Source organism: Ranitomeya variabilis, chromosome 5 (assembly GCF_051348905.1).
Source record: "Ranitomeya variabilis isolate aRanVar5 chromosome 5, aRanVar5.hap1, whole genome shotgun sequence".
Classification (NCBI taxonomy): Eukaryota; Metazoa; Chordata; class Amphibia; order Anura; family Dendrobatidae; genus Ranitomeya; species Ranitomeya variabilis.
In genome coordinates, this window is record NC_135236.1 from 597,957,105 (window position 1) to 597,972,710 (window position 15,606).

Consider the following 15,606-nt stretch of genomic DNA (forward strand, 5'->3'; position numbering starts at 1 on the left):
TAAGTATTTACTGGTGTCAATATAGGACACTGACCCAGACTACTTTAACTAGCATCATAGATGTCAACAAATTGGTATTGTCAGTGCCAGGCATTGAATGATGTCAGCGCATAGACTAAACATTGGTGGAGCTGTGCGAGATAATTTTGCACGTGGTAGAGCACAGTTTGAGCTGGGGGGGGGGGGAACTCTCTTGTGGCCGGCGGTACCGTCCCAGGGCCCCTCATGTTACAACGGTGTGTCTGACGTTGGGTGCGCACCACCACCGCCAGAGACACTTCATTGTACTATGAGGGACCCAGTGGCAGTGCCGTCGTCCAAAAGCGGGCACACCCACCTCTTCAGACAAACAGCACTGTAACGGGTGCTTGCGCCAAGTGGCGAGACCACGGCCCCGTGGGGGGAATTTTCCCATTGAGGGAGGTGTAAACATGTCGTATGCTGGACAAACAGCTGCTGCAAATTAAGAGATTGGAACACTCAGTAAGACCAGTCCACAAGCAAGACCTTTTTATAGGAAAGCTAGGTGTCAGCCGGGAAAGGTGGGGCAAAATAATTTGAAATCCAGGAGTCGTTCATTTTAATGAAGGTGAGATCATCCACATTTTGGGTAGCCAGACGAGTCCTTTTTTCGGTTAATATTGAACCAGCAGCACTGAATACTCTTTCTGATAGCACACTAGCTGCTGGGCAAGCAAGTTCCTGCAATGCATATTCTGCCAATTCAGGCCAGGTGTCTAATTTGGATGCCCAGTAATCAAATGGGAATGACGGTTGAGGGAGAACATCGATAAGGGATGAAAAATAGTTAGTAACCATACTGGACAAATGTTGTCTCCTGTCACTTTGAATAGATGCTGCAGTACCTGTCCTGTCTGCGGTTATTGCGAAATCACTCCACAACCTGGTCAGAAAACCCCTCTGTCCAACGCCACTTCTGATTTGTGCACCTCTAACACCTCTGCCCTGTAGCCCCCTGCAGCTCGTGTGAGAACCATCACCGGCGATGTGTGCGGGGAATGCCTGAATAAACGGTCTACAAGAGTGGCTTGTTTGGTTGCTAATATTTGTTCTAGGTTCTCATGTGGCATTATATTTTGCAATTTGCCTTTATAGCGAGGGTCAAGGATGCAGGCCAACCAGTAATCGTCATCGCTCATCATTTTAATAATGCGTGGGTCCCTTTTGAGGATACGTAAGGCATAATCCGCCATGTGGGCCAAAGTTCCAGTTGTCAAATTTGCGGTTGTGCTGGTTTGACGGGCAGTTACAGGCAAATCTACGTCACTTGTCTCCCTTAAAAAAACAGAAGCCGGCCTTGCAACGCCACTAATTTCTGTTGGCCCAGGAGAGGCTTCCTCATTAAAAAAGTACTCATCCCCATGATCCTCCTCGTCCTCCTCCTCCTCTTCGCCCGCTACCGCATCCTCTACACGGCCCTGACCAGACAATGGCTGACTGTCATCAAGGCTTTCCTCTTCCTCGGCTGCAGACGCCTGCTCCTTTATGTGCGTCAAACTTTGCATCAGCCGACGCATTAGGGGGATGCTCATGCTTATTATGGCGTTGTCTGCACTAACCAGCAATGTGCATTCCTCAAAACACTGAAGGACTTGACACAGGTTTTGTAGCTTCGACCACTGCACACCTGACAACTCCATGTCTGCCATCCAACTGCCTGCCCGTGTATCCTCCCACAAATACATAACAGCATGCCTCTGTTCGCACAGTCTCTGAAGCATGTGCAGTGTGGAGTTCCACCTTGTTGCAACGTCGATGATTAGGCGATGCTGGGGAAGGTTCAAAGACCGCTGATAGTTCTGCATACGGCTGGAGTGTACGGGCGAACGGCGGATATGCGAGCAAAGTCTGCGCACTTTGAGGAGCAGGTTGAGTAACCCCGGATAACTTTTCAGGAAGCACTGCACCACCAGGTTTAAGGTGTGAGCCAGGCAAGGAATGTGTTTCAGTTGGGAAAGGGCTATGGCAGCCATGAAATTCCTTCCGTTATCACTCACTACCTTGCCTGCCTCAAGATGTACAGTGCCCAGCCATGACTGAGTTTCTTTCTGCAAGAACTCGGACAGAACTTCCGCGGTGTGTCTGTTGTCGCCCAAACACTTCATTGCCAATACAGCCTGCTGACGCTTGCCACTAGCTGTCCCATAATGGCACACCTGGTGTGCAACAGTGGCAGCTGCGGATGGAGTGGATGTGCGACTGCGGTCTGTGGACGAGCTCTCGCTTCTGCAGGAGGAGGAGGAAGAGGAGGAGGGGGGGCGAACGCCTACAGCTGACTCTTTCCTTGACTGTGGGCTAGGCAGAACTGTCCCAATATTGCTGTCCCCTGTGGACCCTGCATCCACCACATTCACCCAGTGTGCCGTGATGGACACGTAACGTCCCTGGCCATGCCTACTGGTCCATGCATCTGTTGTCAGGTGCACCTTTGTAGTCACAGACTGCCTGAGTGCATGGACGATGCGGTCTTTAACATGCTGTTGGAGGGCTGGGATGGCTTTTCTAGAAAAGAAGTGTCGACTGGGTAGCTCGTAGCGTGGTACAGCGTAGTCCATCAGCGCTTTAAAAGCTTCGCTTTCAACTAACCGGTAGGGCATCATCTCTAATGAGATTAATCTAGCAATGTGGGCGTTCAAACCCTGTGTACGCGGATGCGAGGTTGAGTACTTCCTTTTCCTAACAAGAGTCTCATGTAGGGTGAGCTGGACTGGAGAGCTGGAGATCGTGGAACTAGCGGTGGTGCCGGTGGACATGGGTGACTGAGAGAGGGTTGGAGATGGTATTCTTGCCGGTGCCCTACATGCAGTGTTTCCTACTGCAAACCTGGTGATTCCCTGACTGCTTTGGCCTGGCGACGAAAGCTGCACAGATACTGCAGGTGGTGTGGGAAATGGTGGGTTTACAGTGAGGGAAGGGATGTAGCGTTGCTGACTAGCTTCATTGGCCGAGGGTGCTGCAACCTTTAGGGACGTTTGGTAGTTAGTCCAGGCTTGCAAATGCATGGTGGATAAGTGTCTATGCATGCAACTTGTATTTAGACTTTTAAGATTCTGACCTCTGCTTAAGGTAGTTGAACATTTTTGACAGATGACTTTGCGCTGATCATTTGGATGTTGTTTAAAAAAATGCCAGACTGCACTCTTTCTACTATCGGATACCTTTTCAGGCATTGCAGACTGAGCTTCTTTAACCGGATGGCCACGCTGTCCTCCAACTGGTTTTGGTTTTGCCACGCGTTTTTGGCCAGATACGGGCCCGGCAGATGGAACCTGTTGTGATGTTGATGCCTGCTGCGGCTCCTCCTCCTCCGCTTCAGAACTACTGCCGCCTGCACCCTGTTCCCCCAATGGCTGCCAATCAGGGTCAACAACTGGGTCATCTATGACCTCCCCTTCTATGTTGTGTGCAACTTCGTCTGTGTCACCGTGTAAGCCGGTGGTATTGCGTTCGTGACGGGGCACCATAGTCTCCGCTGGGTTTGATTCTGCCTCAGTACACTGCGAGGGCAATGTTCTGGTCTGAGTCAAAGGAACAGCATAGTAATCTGGCTGTGGCTGTGCATCTGTGCACTCCATGTCCGATTCAACTTCGAATGGGCATGGCCTGTTAACTGTTTCACTGTCTAACCCAGGAACGGTATGTGTAAAGAGCTCCATGGAGTAACCTGTTCTGTCGACTGACGCATCCTTCACTGTTGTTCTTGGTGAAGGACACAAGGAAGCGACTTGTTCCTGTCCGGGAGCATCCACTGATGATGCACTGGTCAGAAAAGGCCAGAGCAAGCCGTACCCCCTCCCCCAACGGCGTAGGCGAAGGCCTGCATGACAATGGGGGGGAGTGGGGTAGGTAATAGGTTAATGAGAGGGGAGGGAAGGTTTTTGGTCTGAGGGTTTATGGGAGTTTGGGGGGTGGGATTGGTCACTTCCCGCATTTTTGGATCATGAGCAGACATACCTGTGATGTCTCAGGCAATAGAAGAACAGCGCTCCATCCAGGTGTGTAGTATAAAAGTAGTTTTATTAAGCCAAAAAACAGCAACGTTTCGGCCCCAAAGGCCTTTGTCAAGCATAACATAGAGGGCTCGTGGACGGCCTTAAATAGTGTGTGTGACACGCAGGGCACCAATCACCATTCCGCCGCCCACCACCCAATAAAATTTACAATATAATGCAAAAAACAAACATCAAAACAATTTAAAATACAGTACTCCAACCGCCCATATCACCCCTGTATATCACCCACTAAAAACCCTTATCCTCTCAATAATGGCATAATTTAATGTTGGTATCTCGACCAGTCCGTCTCTGGCATCTGCGTCGTCATGGTAACCTCCACCAATCGTTGTGTAGCCATGTGGGACTCATAAACAGAGCAGAGCCAATAAGATTCCATCTTCAAGCGGCGCCAAAGGATTTCATGTAGCCAATCTACATCGCCCACATCTATGGGTACTCTCGTCCAACCTATCCGGCGATCCCTGACATACCTCAAGGGTCAGGGTGTCATAGGCCGGCGTCATCGCTCCAGGTGCGTCTCCTTCCATGTTCACGGTGCAGCGGTGGGCAGGACACAGGAGCGCACCGCCAGCCGGAAGTATCCGCATCACGTGACCGTGGGGCGGACCTATCATCGGCAGCGCACACCCACCCGTCCATCTACAGCACCATGTCCGGTCAGGAGCGTCACCTAGGAGACCAGGACGCAGACTGCCAAATGGCACTACTGATCAAGAGAATAAATCAAAACCAAAATTAGCATGAGGGTAAAATTCTGCATGTTAACGGTACTCACAAAATACATTATATCATATCGCTATACATGCACAGCAGTCAACAGAGCATAAGTGGGGGAATTGATATCTCACTCCATCGGGATGACCTCCCATCTGTTGCTTCCAATGTATCCCAATCCTTATGACAATCAAATATAGTCATATCGCCCTAGATATTAACAAGAGAAAAAAACAAAAAAAGGGGGGAGGGGAAAGGGAAGGGAAAAGAGGCAGGGGAGAAAAAGGTAGAAACACAATGTAAACATATTACACGGCGGAAGGCAAATTAAAAGAAACATATACCCACTAAGATACCACCCATACACAACCTTAAAAGACACAGGTCTGTAAATTGAAGTCAATATTTAAACCCTTAGGTTGCAGGGACCCTAGCCTGTAAATCCATCGTAGTTCTTTCTTTTTAAGAATTTGTACTCTGTTACCACCCCTCCTCGACGCTGGAACGCTATCAATCACCCTAAACCTCAATTGATTTACTGAGTGTCTATTCTCAATAAAGTGTTTAGGGACTGGTAATTCTGTAAGCCCTGTTCTCACCGTGCTCTTATGTTTGCTAATGCGGGCCCTCACCTCCATGGTTGTTTCACCAACATAGGTGAGTCCGCATGGGCATACAATCATGTACACAACATAGCTTGAGGAGCAGGTGTATCTTTCCTTCAAGAGGATTTTCTCTCCCGTAATGTTTTCTTAGTACGTTACCAATACGGCTACTGACCGAATTGTATGTCGACACAAAAGGGATCCTATCACACGCCTGTTTCACTCGAGTTTTCTTCCGAATACTCTCGCGGGAACATGAGTTTTTCTTGCAATTGAGGGGTACCGCCATGGGGTCCAACGTGGCCCCCACGTATGCTAACATCTATATGGCGGTACTCGAGGACAGGTACGTGTACAATTCCAACCTCTGGCGCCATGTCAGAGCCTGGTGGCGTTATATAGATGACATCTTTTTGGTGTGGGAGGGGGACCTTAACGAGTTAGATACCTTCCATGGGTTGTTAAACCAAATCTATCCAGAACTAAAATTTACTCTGACATCCTCCACGACACAGGTTCAGTTCCTGGACACTTTAGTCTACAAGGACGGTAACAAACTAGGTACAGATATCTTTGTTAAAGAAACCGATAGGAACGGCCTGCTATCTTTTGACAGTAATCACCCGAGGAGAATGGTCAGCTCTCTCCCATGGAGTCAGTTACTAAGGGTGAGGAGGATAGTCTCTGATGAAGGGCGGATCGATGCACGACTTGATGATATGTGTACAAAGTTTATTACAAGGGGATATCCTGTCAGTGAGGTGATTAGGTATAAGGATAGGGCCTTGGGATGTTCCCGCGAGAGTATTCGGAAGAAAACTCGAGTGAAACAGGCGTGTGATAGGATCCCTTTTGTGTCGACATACAATTCGGTCAGTAGCCGTATTGGTAACGTACTAAGAAAACATTGGACCCTATTACAGCGGGGTCTTCCGTCTGTCTCAAATTTTGTGATGCACCCCATGATGTCATACAGAAGGGGACGTAACCTCCAGGATCGTCTAGTTAAATCGGACATTGGGGCCTCTAAATCCATGGTTCAGAGTACTCTTAGCGCAGCCAGACATGGGAATTTCCCGTGTTTGGGCTGTGCCTGCTGTAACAACATGCTAAAAGGGGAGTTTTTCTACCATCCTCATACGGGAGAGAAAATCCTCTTGAAGGAAAGATACACCTGCTCCTCAAGCTATGTTGTGTACATGATTGTATGCCCATGCGGACTCACCTATGTTGGTGAAACAACCATGGAGGTGAGGGCCCGCATTAGCAAACATAAGAGCACGGTGAGAACAGGGCTTACAGAATTACCAGTCCCTAAACACTTTATTGAGAATAGACACTCAGTAAATCAATTGAGGTTTAGGGTGATTGATAGCGTTCCAGCGTCGAGGAGGGGTGGTAACAGAGTACAAATTCTTAAAAAGAAAGAACTACGATGGATTTACAGGCTAGGGTCCCTGCAACCTAAGGGTTTAAATATTGACTTCAATTTACAGACCTGTGTCTTTTAAGGTTGTGTATGGGTGGTATCTTAGTGGGTATATGTTTCTTTTAATTTGCCTTCCGCCGTGTAATATGTTTACATTGTGTTTCTACCTTTTTCTCCCCTGCCTCTTTTCCCTTCCCTTTCCCCTCCCCCCTTTTTTTGTTTTTTTCTCTTGTTAATATCTAGGGCGATATGACTATATTTGATTGTCATAAGGATTGGGATACATTGGAAGCAACAGATGGGAGGTCATCCCGATGGAGTGAGATATCAATTCCCCCACTTATGCTCTGTTGACTGCTGTGCATGTATAGCGATATGATATAATGTATTTTGTGAGTACCGTTAACATGCAGAATTTTACCCTCATGCTAATTTTGGTTTTGATTTATTCTCTTGATCAGTAGTGCCATTTGGCAGTCTGCGTCCTGGTCTCCTAGGTGACGCTCCTGACCGGACATGGTGCTGTAGATGGACGGGTGGGTGTGCGCTGCCGATGATAGGTCCGCCCCACGGTCACGTGATGCGGATACTTCCGGCTGGCGGTGCGCTCCTGTGTCCTGCCCACCGCTGCACCGTGAACATGGAAGGAGACGCACCTGGAGCGATGACGCCGGCCTATGACACCCTGACCCTTGAGGTATGTCAGGGATCGCCGGATAGGTTGGACGAGAGTACCCATAGATGTGGGCGATGTAGATTGGCTACATGAAATCCTTTGGCGCCGCTTGAAGATGGAATCTTATTGGCTCTGCTCTGTTTATGAGTCCCACATGGCTACACAACGATTGGTGGAGGTTACCATGACGACGCAGATGCCAGAGACGGACTGGTCGAGATACCAACATTAAATTATGCCATTATTGAGAGGATAAGGGTTTTTAGTGGGTGATATACAGGGGTGATATGGGCGGTTGGAGTACTGTATTTTAAATTGTTTTGATGTTTGTTTTTTGCATTATATTGTAAATTTTATTGGGTGGTGGGCGGCGGAATGGTGATTGGTGCCCTGCGTGTCACACACACTATTTAAGGCCGTCCACGAGCCCTCTATGTTATGCTTGACAAAGGCCTTTGGGGCCGAAACGTTGCTGTTTTTTGGCTTAATAAAACTACTTTTATACTACACACCTGGATGGAGCGCTGTTCTTCTATTGCCTGAGATTTCTACGGTCCTGGATGGTTCCCTGGACACGGACGGGCGCTCCAGGTAGTGAGTGCTGTCAGCCTTCTGCCTATTGCTTATACCTGTGATGTCTGGCGTTGATTCGATCCTTGAGGCCCTCAGGGCGGCTGCAGCATCGCATCCCCCCGGCTGGTTACAGGCGCAGGTGGCCCACATCATGTCGGACGGTGCAGGGCCATCCGGCGCTGCAGCGCCACTGGAGCGGCGTTCTCGGAGGACGCGGCCCCCCGAGCTCCCTTCCCCTAGACTCCGGTCCTCGAGCCCCCAGAAGGCGCAGGAGCCCCTCGCGGGACCCTCCAGGCCGGGCGCCGGTAAGATCAGCGGTGGCTCGGTCCCGGCCTGGGAGGAATCCATCTGCCGGTAGGGGCTCAGCGGCGGTTGGCAGGCCTGCACCCCGCAGTGCAGCGGGGGCGGGGCTTCGGCGCGCCGGACAGCGTTCGGGGCCTGTTGGAACGGGAGGCCGCAGCGGTGAGGCCCCAGCCGCGCGGCCTGCCTCGGCCACATCCGGGAGTGCGGCGGTTTCGGTCGGCGACATCAGGGCGGGCGGCCCAAGGCAGGACGGATCCGGGCTGGCCCCATCTTCAGCGGTGGGGACCTCTCCTGCATCAGGTCGGCAGGATGGCGTTATGGCGTTGGCGGCAGGCGCTGGAGCGGATGTGAGCTGGTGTGCTGCTAGCTCATCCACGCAGGCACCATTCTCCTCTGGAAGACAGAGTCTGGCACCTTTATCTGCGGTGCCTGTACCTGGACAGGGCACCCTTGAAGACCTTCTGGGATCTCATCATCGGTTGGATTCGGGAGGATCGTTCGTGGACGCGGCGAGCCGGGGACGTCTGGATGCCAGCACTTCGGCTGGGGGGACTACAGATCCCTTGCAGCCCGGTGAGTATATGTCTGTGTCGGGTCTGTGTACTCCTAATTTGGCATCGCCAGCTTTCATGGGTAGTCAGGGGGTTGGTAGTGTTGAGAGGGTGGCGGGCAATGCCGGTTCAGTGGGGGTACGTGAGCTTTTGGGTAGCGTGCAGGGTTTGTTATCTAGATTAGAGCAGAGTATGTCCGCTCAGAGACATTTAGGGGCTTGGTTGAGCCCGCAGGTGGGGGCTTTTGGGGCAGTGGGGGCTCCAGTGGTGGCGCCTGCGCCGATATCGGTTTCAGTGCAGACGGAGAAGGAAAAAGAGTGTAGGGTGCATTTAGATGACAGGGCTCACGGCGAAGTTTATGTGTGTTTTGAGGGACCCCTAGGGGCGCATCTTAAGAAGGAAGTTAAGGAAAAAATTGCGAAGGATGAGTATGTTGAAATATTTTCGTTACTTCCGTTAGAGAAATTTAATTTAGATAAGAAAAAGAAAGATGAGGGTAAGAAGGAAGATGAGGAAAAGCGGCGGTGGCGCTTAATTCCTCAGACGTTTGCTAACTGGCTGCAGGCCTTTGCCATTCTGGCTAGTGTGATTGAAGAGAAGGCACCCGAGAATCGCTCAGGTCTGTTCTGTTACTTGGATTCTATTCATGAGGCTTATAGGGTTTATGGTGGTCAGGCGTGGCTCAGGTATGACGAGCAGTTCAGACAGAGGAAAGCGTTTCGGCCGGCACTTCGCTGGGATCAAAAAGATATCGGGCTTTGGTTGCGGGTGATGGCGCAGTACAAGTTCGGCCATCCCTTTCAAGGAGGGGCCGGAGGGTCCGGCCAGGGTTTTCAGTCCGGTGCCTCAGGGTCCTCTGGTTCCGCTAGCCAGGCGGGGGCTCAAAAGTTGGGTGTTTGCTGGCAGTTTAACGAAGGCCAGTGTAGATTCGGGGTCAACTGCAAGTTTAAACACTTGTGTTCCCACTGTAGCGGCTCCACACACGGGGCGGCGAAATGTTTCAAGAAGGGTAGAGGGAAGTCAGGAGCCGGTAATACCCATGGGTGTGACACCGGTGATGTGGGAAAAGATGGTCCCTTATCTAAGTAGATATCCAGATAGGGAAAAAGCGGTGTTATTGTTGTCAGGTTTTCAAGAAGGTTTTGTAATTCCGGCCCCTTCGTTTGAGGTCCCTTATGTTAGGAAGAATTTGCGGTCGGCTTTGTTACATGCTGATGTGGTTTCCGAAAACTTGCGGAAGGAGGTTGCTTTGGGGCGGATGGCGGGCCCGTTTGAGTTACCGCCTTTTGAGGATTTGGTGGTTTCCCCTTTAGGAGTTGTGCCTAAAAAAGAGGAAGGGAAATTTCGTTTGATTCAGCATCTGTCGTATCCTAGAGGTATGTCGGTTAATGACGGGATTGACCCCGGGCTTTGCTCAGTGGTTTACGCGTCTTTCGATTTGGCGGTAGAATGGGTTCAAAAAGCCGGAAGAGGGGCTCTGCTAGCTAAGACAGATATAGAATCCGCTTTTCGTTTATTGCCGGTTCATCCAGATAGCGTTCGACTGCTTGGTTGTTTTTGGGAGGACCACTTTTTTGTTGATAGGTGTTTGCCCATGGGGTGTTCGCTTTCTTGTGCGTTGTTTGAGGCGTTTAGCTCCTTTTTGGAGTGGGTGGTTCGTGACATTTCGGGTTGTGATTCTGTCATTCATTATTTGGATGATTTTTTGTGCGTCGGCCCGGCTGGGTCTGACTGTTGTAAGAAGATTTTGAGAGCGATAGAACTGGTGGCGCATCGTTTTGGAGTTCCGTTGGCTCCGGGTAAAACTGAGGGCCCGAGTACGTGTTTGTCTTTCCTTGGTATTGTAATTGATACCATTCAGTGGGAGTTCAGGTTGCCCATTGACAAAGTTGTGACTTTGCGCGAGGAGGTGCTGCGGGCTTGTCGTTTGCGGAAGTTGTCATTGAGGGAGTTGCAGTCGCTCCTTGGGAAGCTGAATTTCGCCTGTCGAGTTATGCCTATGGGCAGAGTTTTTTCTAGGCGGTTGGCTATGGCTACGGCAGGAGTTCGTGCTCCTCATCATTTTGTGCGGTTGTCGGCTGACCATAAGGATGATCTGACGGTGTGGAGTAGTTTTTTGCAGAGCTACAATGGCCGGTCGTTGTTTCAGGAGGGAGTGGTTGACAATGAGTCATTGGAGTTGTTTACTGATGCGGCCGGGGGGTCAGGGTTCGGTGCGTATTTTCAGGGGCAATGGTGCGCAGCACAGTGGCCGGCTTCGTGGATTTCTGCTGGTTTGGTTCGGAATATCGCACTTTTGGAAATTTTTCCTATTTTGGTGGCGGTGCATTTGTGGCAACAGGTTTTTCGGAACAGGCGTGTTCGTTTTTATTGTGACAACATGGGGGTGGTTTGTGCGATAAACAATTTGTCGGCTTCGTCGCCCCCTGTGGTGCGTGTGTTGAGACAGCTGGTTTTATCGTGTTTGAAATTGAACGCTCACGTAACTGCGACACATGTTCCTGGGGCTCATAGTTCCATTGCCGACTCTCTCTCTCGTTCACAGTTCGAACGTTTTCAGTCACTGGTTCCAGATGCGGAGGTCGTGGGGTTGGAATGCCCTGCAGAACTTTGGCTTGTGGTGTTCGAGACGCGGAGGCATTGATCAAGTCGTCGTTGGCTCCCAGAACATGGGAGGCTTACCAGGCTATTTGGCTGGAGTGGGTGGAGTTGTTGCGGGCTGTTGGTTGTGGGCCAAGCGAGCAGGAGCAGGCTGGGGTGTTGTTGTCTTGGTTGAGTCGTGGAGCTGCAGAGGATTGGTCCCCTGCTAAGGTGTCTCGTGTTATGTCGGGTTTGGCATTTGGTTTTAAATTATGTGGTCAATCGGATTTAACTAAGGTTTTTCTGGTAAAACAAGCGGTGAAGGGTTTTCGGCGGCGGCCGCGGCGCATGGATGCCAGACGTCCCGTGTCTTTCACTTGTTGGAAAGCTTGGGCGGGGTTTTGCCTTCGGTTTGTGTGTCGGGTTTTGAATTGCGTTTATTTCGGCTAGCTTTTTCTTTAGCCTTTTTTGGGGCATTCCGGGTTGGCGAGTTGGTTTCACCTAGTAAGAATGTTATGGGAGGTTTGTTGGCTCACGACGTGTTTTTATCGGCAGGGACGGTCAAGTTGTGGCTGCGGCGGTCTAAGTCCGATCAGGAAGGTAGGGGTAGCAGGATTGTGTTAGGTGCTGTTCCGGGGTCGGTTATGTGCCCTGTTGCCTGTTTAGCAAATTTTTGGGAATTGCGGCCTAGTCGTGATCGGTCGTTGTTATGCCACATGGACGGTTCCTTGTTGTCCCGGTATCAATTTACGGCGATTTTTAGAAAGGCAATTGGGTTGCTGGGTCTGGAGGTAGGTGGTTTCGCTCCTCACTCTTTTAGGATTGGGGCGGCGACGGAAGCGGCGTTGTGGGGTCTTGGGGTTCCGGTAATTCAGCGCATTGGTAGGTGGCGCTCTGATAGATATCGGAGCTACGTGCGCCCGTAAATGGATTTGCTTTTTGGAAAGTGGGGGGCTGGATGGCTGTTGTTTTTAGTCGTGTTGTTTTGATTTTCGCTTTGTGTTTTTCAGGTTCCTCGCCGTTGTTGGTGTGGATTTTCGGCCATTCATACGTCCATTGGGGAGCGCAGCGGGCCGACGTGCGGAACGACGGGCGGCAACTGGGTTTCGGTCGCGAGGTTGCGGTAATCCGTTGGTTGGGTTTTAGGGGGTTGGTGTGGCATAGAGTTTTGAAGGAAATTAACGATAGTGTTCGGCTGGATAGGGCTCCAGATGTTTTAGTATTGCACGTCGGGGGTAATGACTTGGGTGCCCGACCATTTTGAGATTTGATAAAGGATATCAAGCAGGATTGTCTGCGTTTGTGGGTATTGTACCCCGGTTTGACCATTATTTGGTCAGATATCGTGCCGCGCAAGCGGTGGAGGAACATGAGGTCTTTGGACAAGTTGAATGAAGCCCGGATAAAGGTTAATCGGGCGGTATCTGGTTTTGTGGCCAGGAATGGAGGTGCGGCGGTTCGGCATTTCGAGCTGGAGAAAGGGGAAGGGGCCTTTTGGTTGGCCGATGGGGTCCATTTGAATGCGGTGGGTATGGATTTTTGGGCCCTCGCTATTCAGGAGGGCATTGAACGGGCTATATTTTTTCGGAGTGGTGGGGTCTCGGGCCTTTGAGGTGTTCAAAGGGCCTCTCGTTGTGGCGGCTGGGGGGAGTCCTGGGAGTTGGTAATAAATTGGTTTGGGGATCCATTTTGGCTTATGGCTCCTCTGTTTTGGTGTTGGTGTCTTTTGAATCTGGTGAATGGTGGTTGGGAGTTCCAGCAGGGGTGGCCGGATATAACGGTCAAGGCTAGAAAGGAGAGTGGACCCTCTGGGCCGTGGGAAGACCTACCCCTGGGCGAGTGGACCTAGTAGAACCGACCCCTATACAGGGACCGTCAGGGACAGGCCCAGAGGTCACTTACCCACGGTGAAGTACCGAGAGGGACGGCTCACGGGAGGAGAAGCAGAAGGCACGGAGAAGCAAAACCGGGAAGACGGAGACAACTGGAGACAAGAAGCCGGAACTGAAAAGGACTGTGGAAGAAATAACAAAAGACAACGTAAGAAACTTAAAGCAGGCACAAGGGGAATACCAAGGGGAAGTATGGACAACCAGGAACGGAGAGGGGGGATGCAAAGCACAGAACAAGAGGTACTGAGTACTAAGCACAGGAATAGGGGCCAGAAGCACAGGAAATGCTATGACAATCAGGCACCTGAGCACAGGAGAGACTGCCTCTTATAGCAGAGGCAGAGACAGGATTGGTTGTGGCATTACTGACCTTGACCTAGACCCCAGGGAGTAGGATTAGGCACAACGCGCCTGCGCTTATTAGTGAAACTAGAGCGCCTGCGCAATCCCCGCAGTCCTGCTGAGACCGAAGAGGCCGGAAGTGAGGAGAGGTTGCTGGCAAGACTGGACCCGGAAGTAGAACGCTGGGCGCGCGCGCGTGCAGAAGGAAAGAGAGTGCCCGAGCGGCGGGGGCGCGCAGCGGCAGGAACGGAAGCCCCAGCCGGAGGGGCAGAGCGGAGACACCTGGGCTCAGTGATGGAAGCGCGGCGGGCAGCGGCAGAGGTAACAGCGCAGCGGGCAGCGGCAGAGGGAACAGTGCGGCGAGCCGCAGCAGCGGTAACGCCGGATCTCCTGGGATTTTTTACCGTGAACAGGGAACCCTTGGTTGGGTTTTTGGTGCTCCCGAGCCAGGGTTTTTGAACGGCTGGGAGTAAAGTTGGTGTTATGTACGTTCACGGTATGGGTTGTCAATCACCAGATTCTTGGGGCTCCGAGGACTCCTTCTAGCCTTTAAAATATTATGATTGCTTTGTATCAATGTATTTATTGTTTATGTTTAATAAAAAGGCTACTGTGGCCTATATCATTCCAAAGAATTAATGTGGTCATGTCTTTATTGTTTATAGGAATGATAGATGGGGGCCACGGTTGGGAGAAGAGGTGTGGGGGGTGGGTCTTTTACCTCAGAAGACTACCCTGTCGACAATACCAGGGTCATGACATTTGGCACTTTCCGAGGAGGAGGCGAAAGAGCTAGAGGCAGAGTCAGCAATGAAAGCCAATACTTGTTCCTCCTGCTCCGGCTTCAAAAGTGGTTTTCCTACTCCCAGAAAAAGAGAGCTTTCGAGGCCTTGTGTAGCCAGACAACGAACCTGGCTCAACAACTCGAGACTTAGGTGCTGTACTGCTTTTACCACGACCACCTGATGCTCCACCACCACTACCATCATTACCAGCTGACAATGACCGCCCACGGCCACGACCTCTTCCACTAGACTTCCTCACTGTTTGCAAAACGTAACCAAAGTAACGGTATTTGTTCACTGTAAAACAACTTATAAGGTGAACTCAAACTTCTGTAGGATTTATATATGCCTTTATAGGTGCCTGACACTGAAAGGAAAATCAGGCCCAATGTTACCCACTAGGTTTTCTGTGCCCCAATAATTTGAGACAGATGGCACACACAGGACCAGCACTCAAGCAGAAATGCCAATCTTAATCTCCCACTATTTTTTTTTTTTTATGGGAGAATTTAAAAAAAAAAAAAAACAAAAAAAACAAAAACAATATTACACACTAGGTTTTCGGTGGCACACAATGAGAGACAGATGCCACACACAGGACTGGCACAGAGGCAGACTTGCCAACCTTTATCTCCCACTAATTTTTTTTTTTTTTAACAGGGAGAATTTACCCCCCCAAAAAAAATGGCCCAGTATTACACAGTGGTTTTCGGTGGCACACAATGAGAGACAGATGCCACACACAGGACTGGCACAGAGGCAGACTTGCCAACCTTTATCTCCCACTAATAATTTTTTTTTTTTACAGGTAGAATTTACCCCCCCCCCAAAAAAAAATGGCCCAGTATTACACAGTGGTTTTCGGTGGCACACAATGAGAGACAGATGCCACACACAGGACTGGCACAGAGGCAGACTTGCCAATCTTTATCTCCCATTAATATTTTTTTTTTACAGGGAGAATTTACCCAAAAAAAATAAATGGCCAAGTATTACACAGTGGTTTTCGGTGGCACACAATGAGAGACAGATGCCACACACAGGACTGGCACAGAGGCAGATTTGCCAATCTTTATCTCACACTAATTTTTTTTTTTTTTTAAATGGAGAATTTAGAAA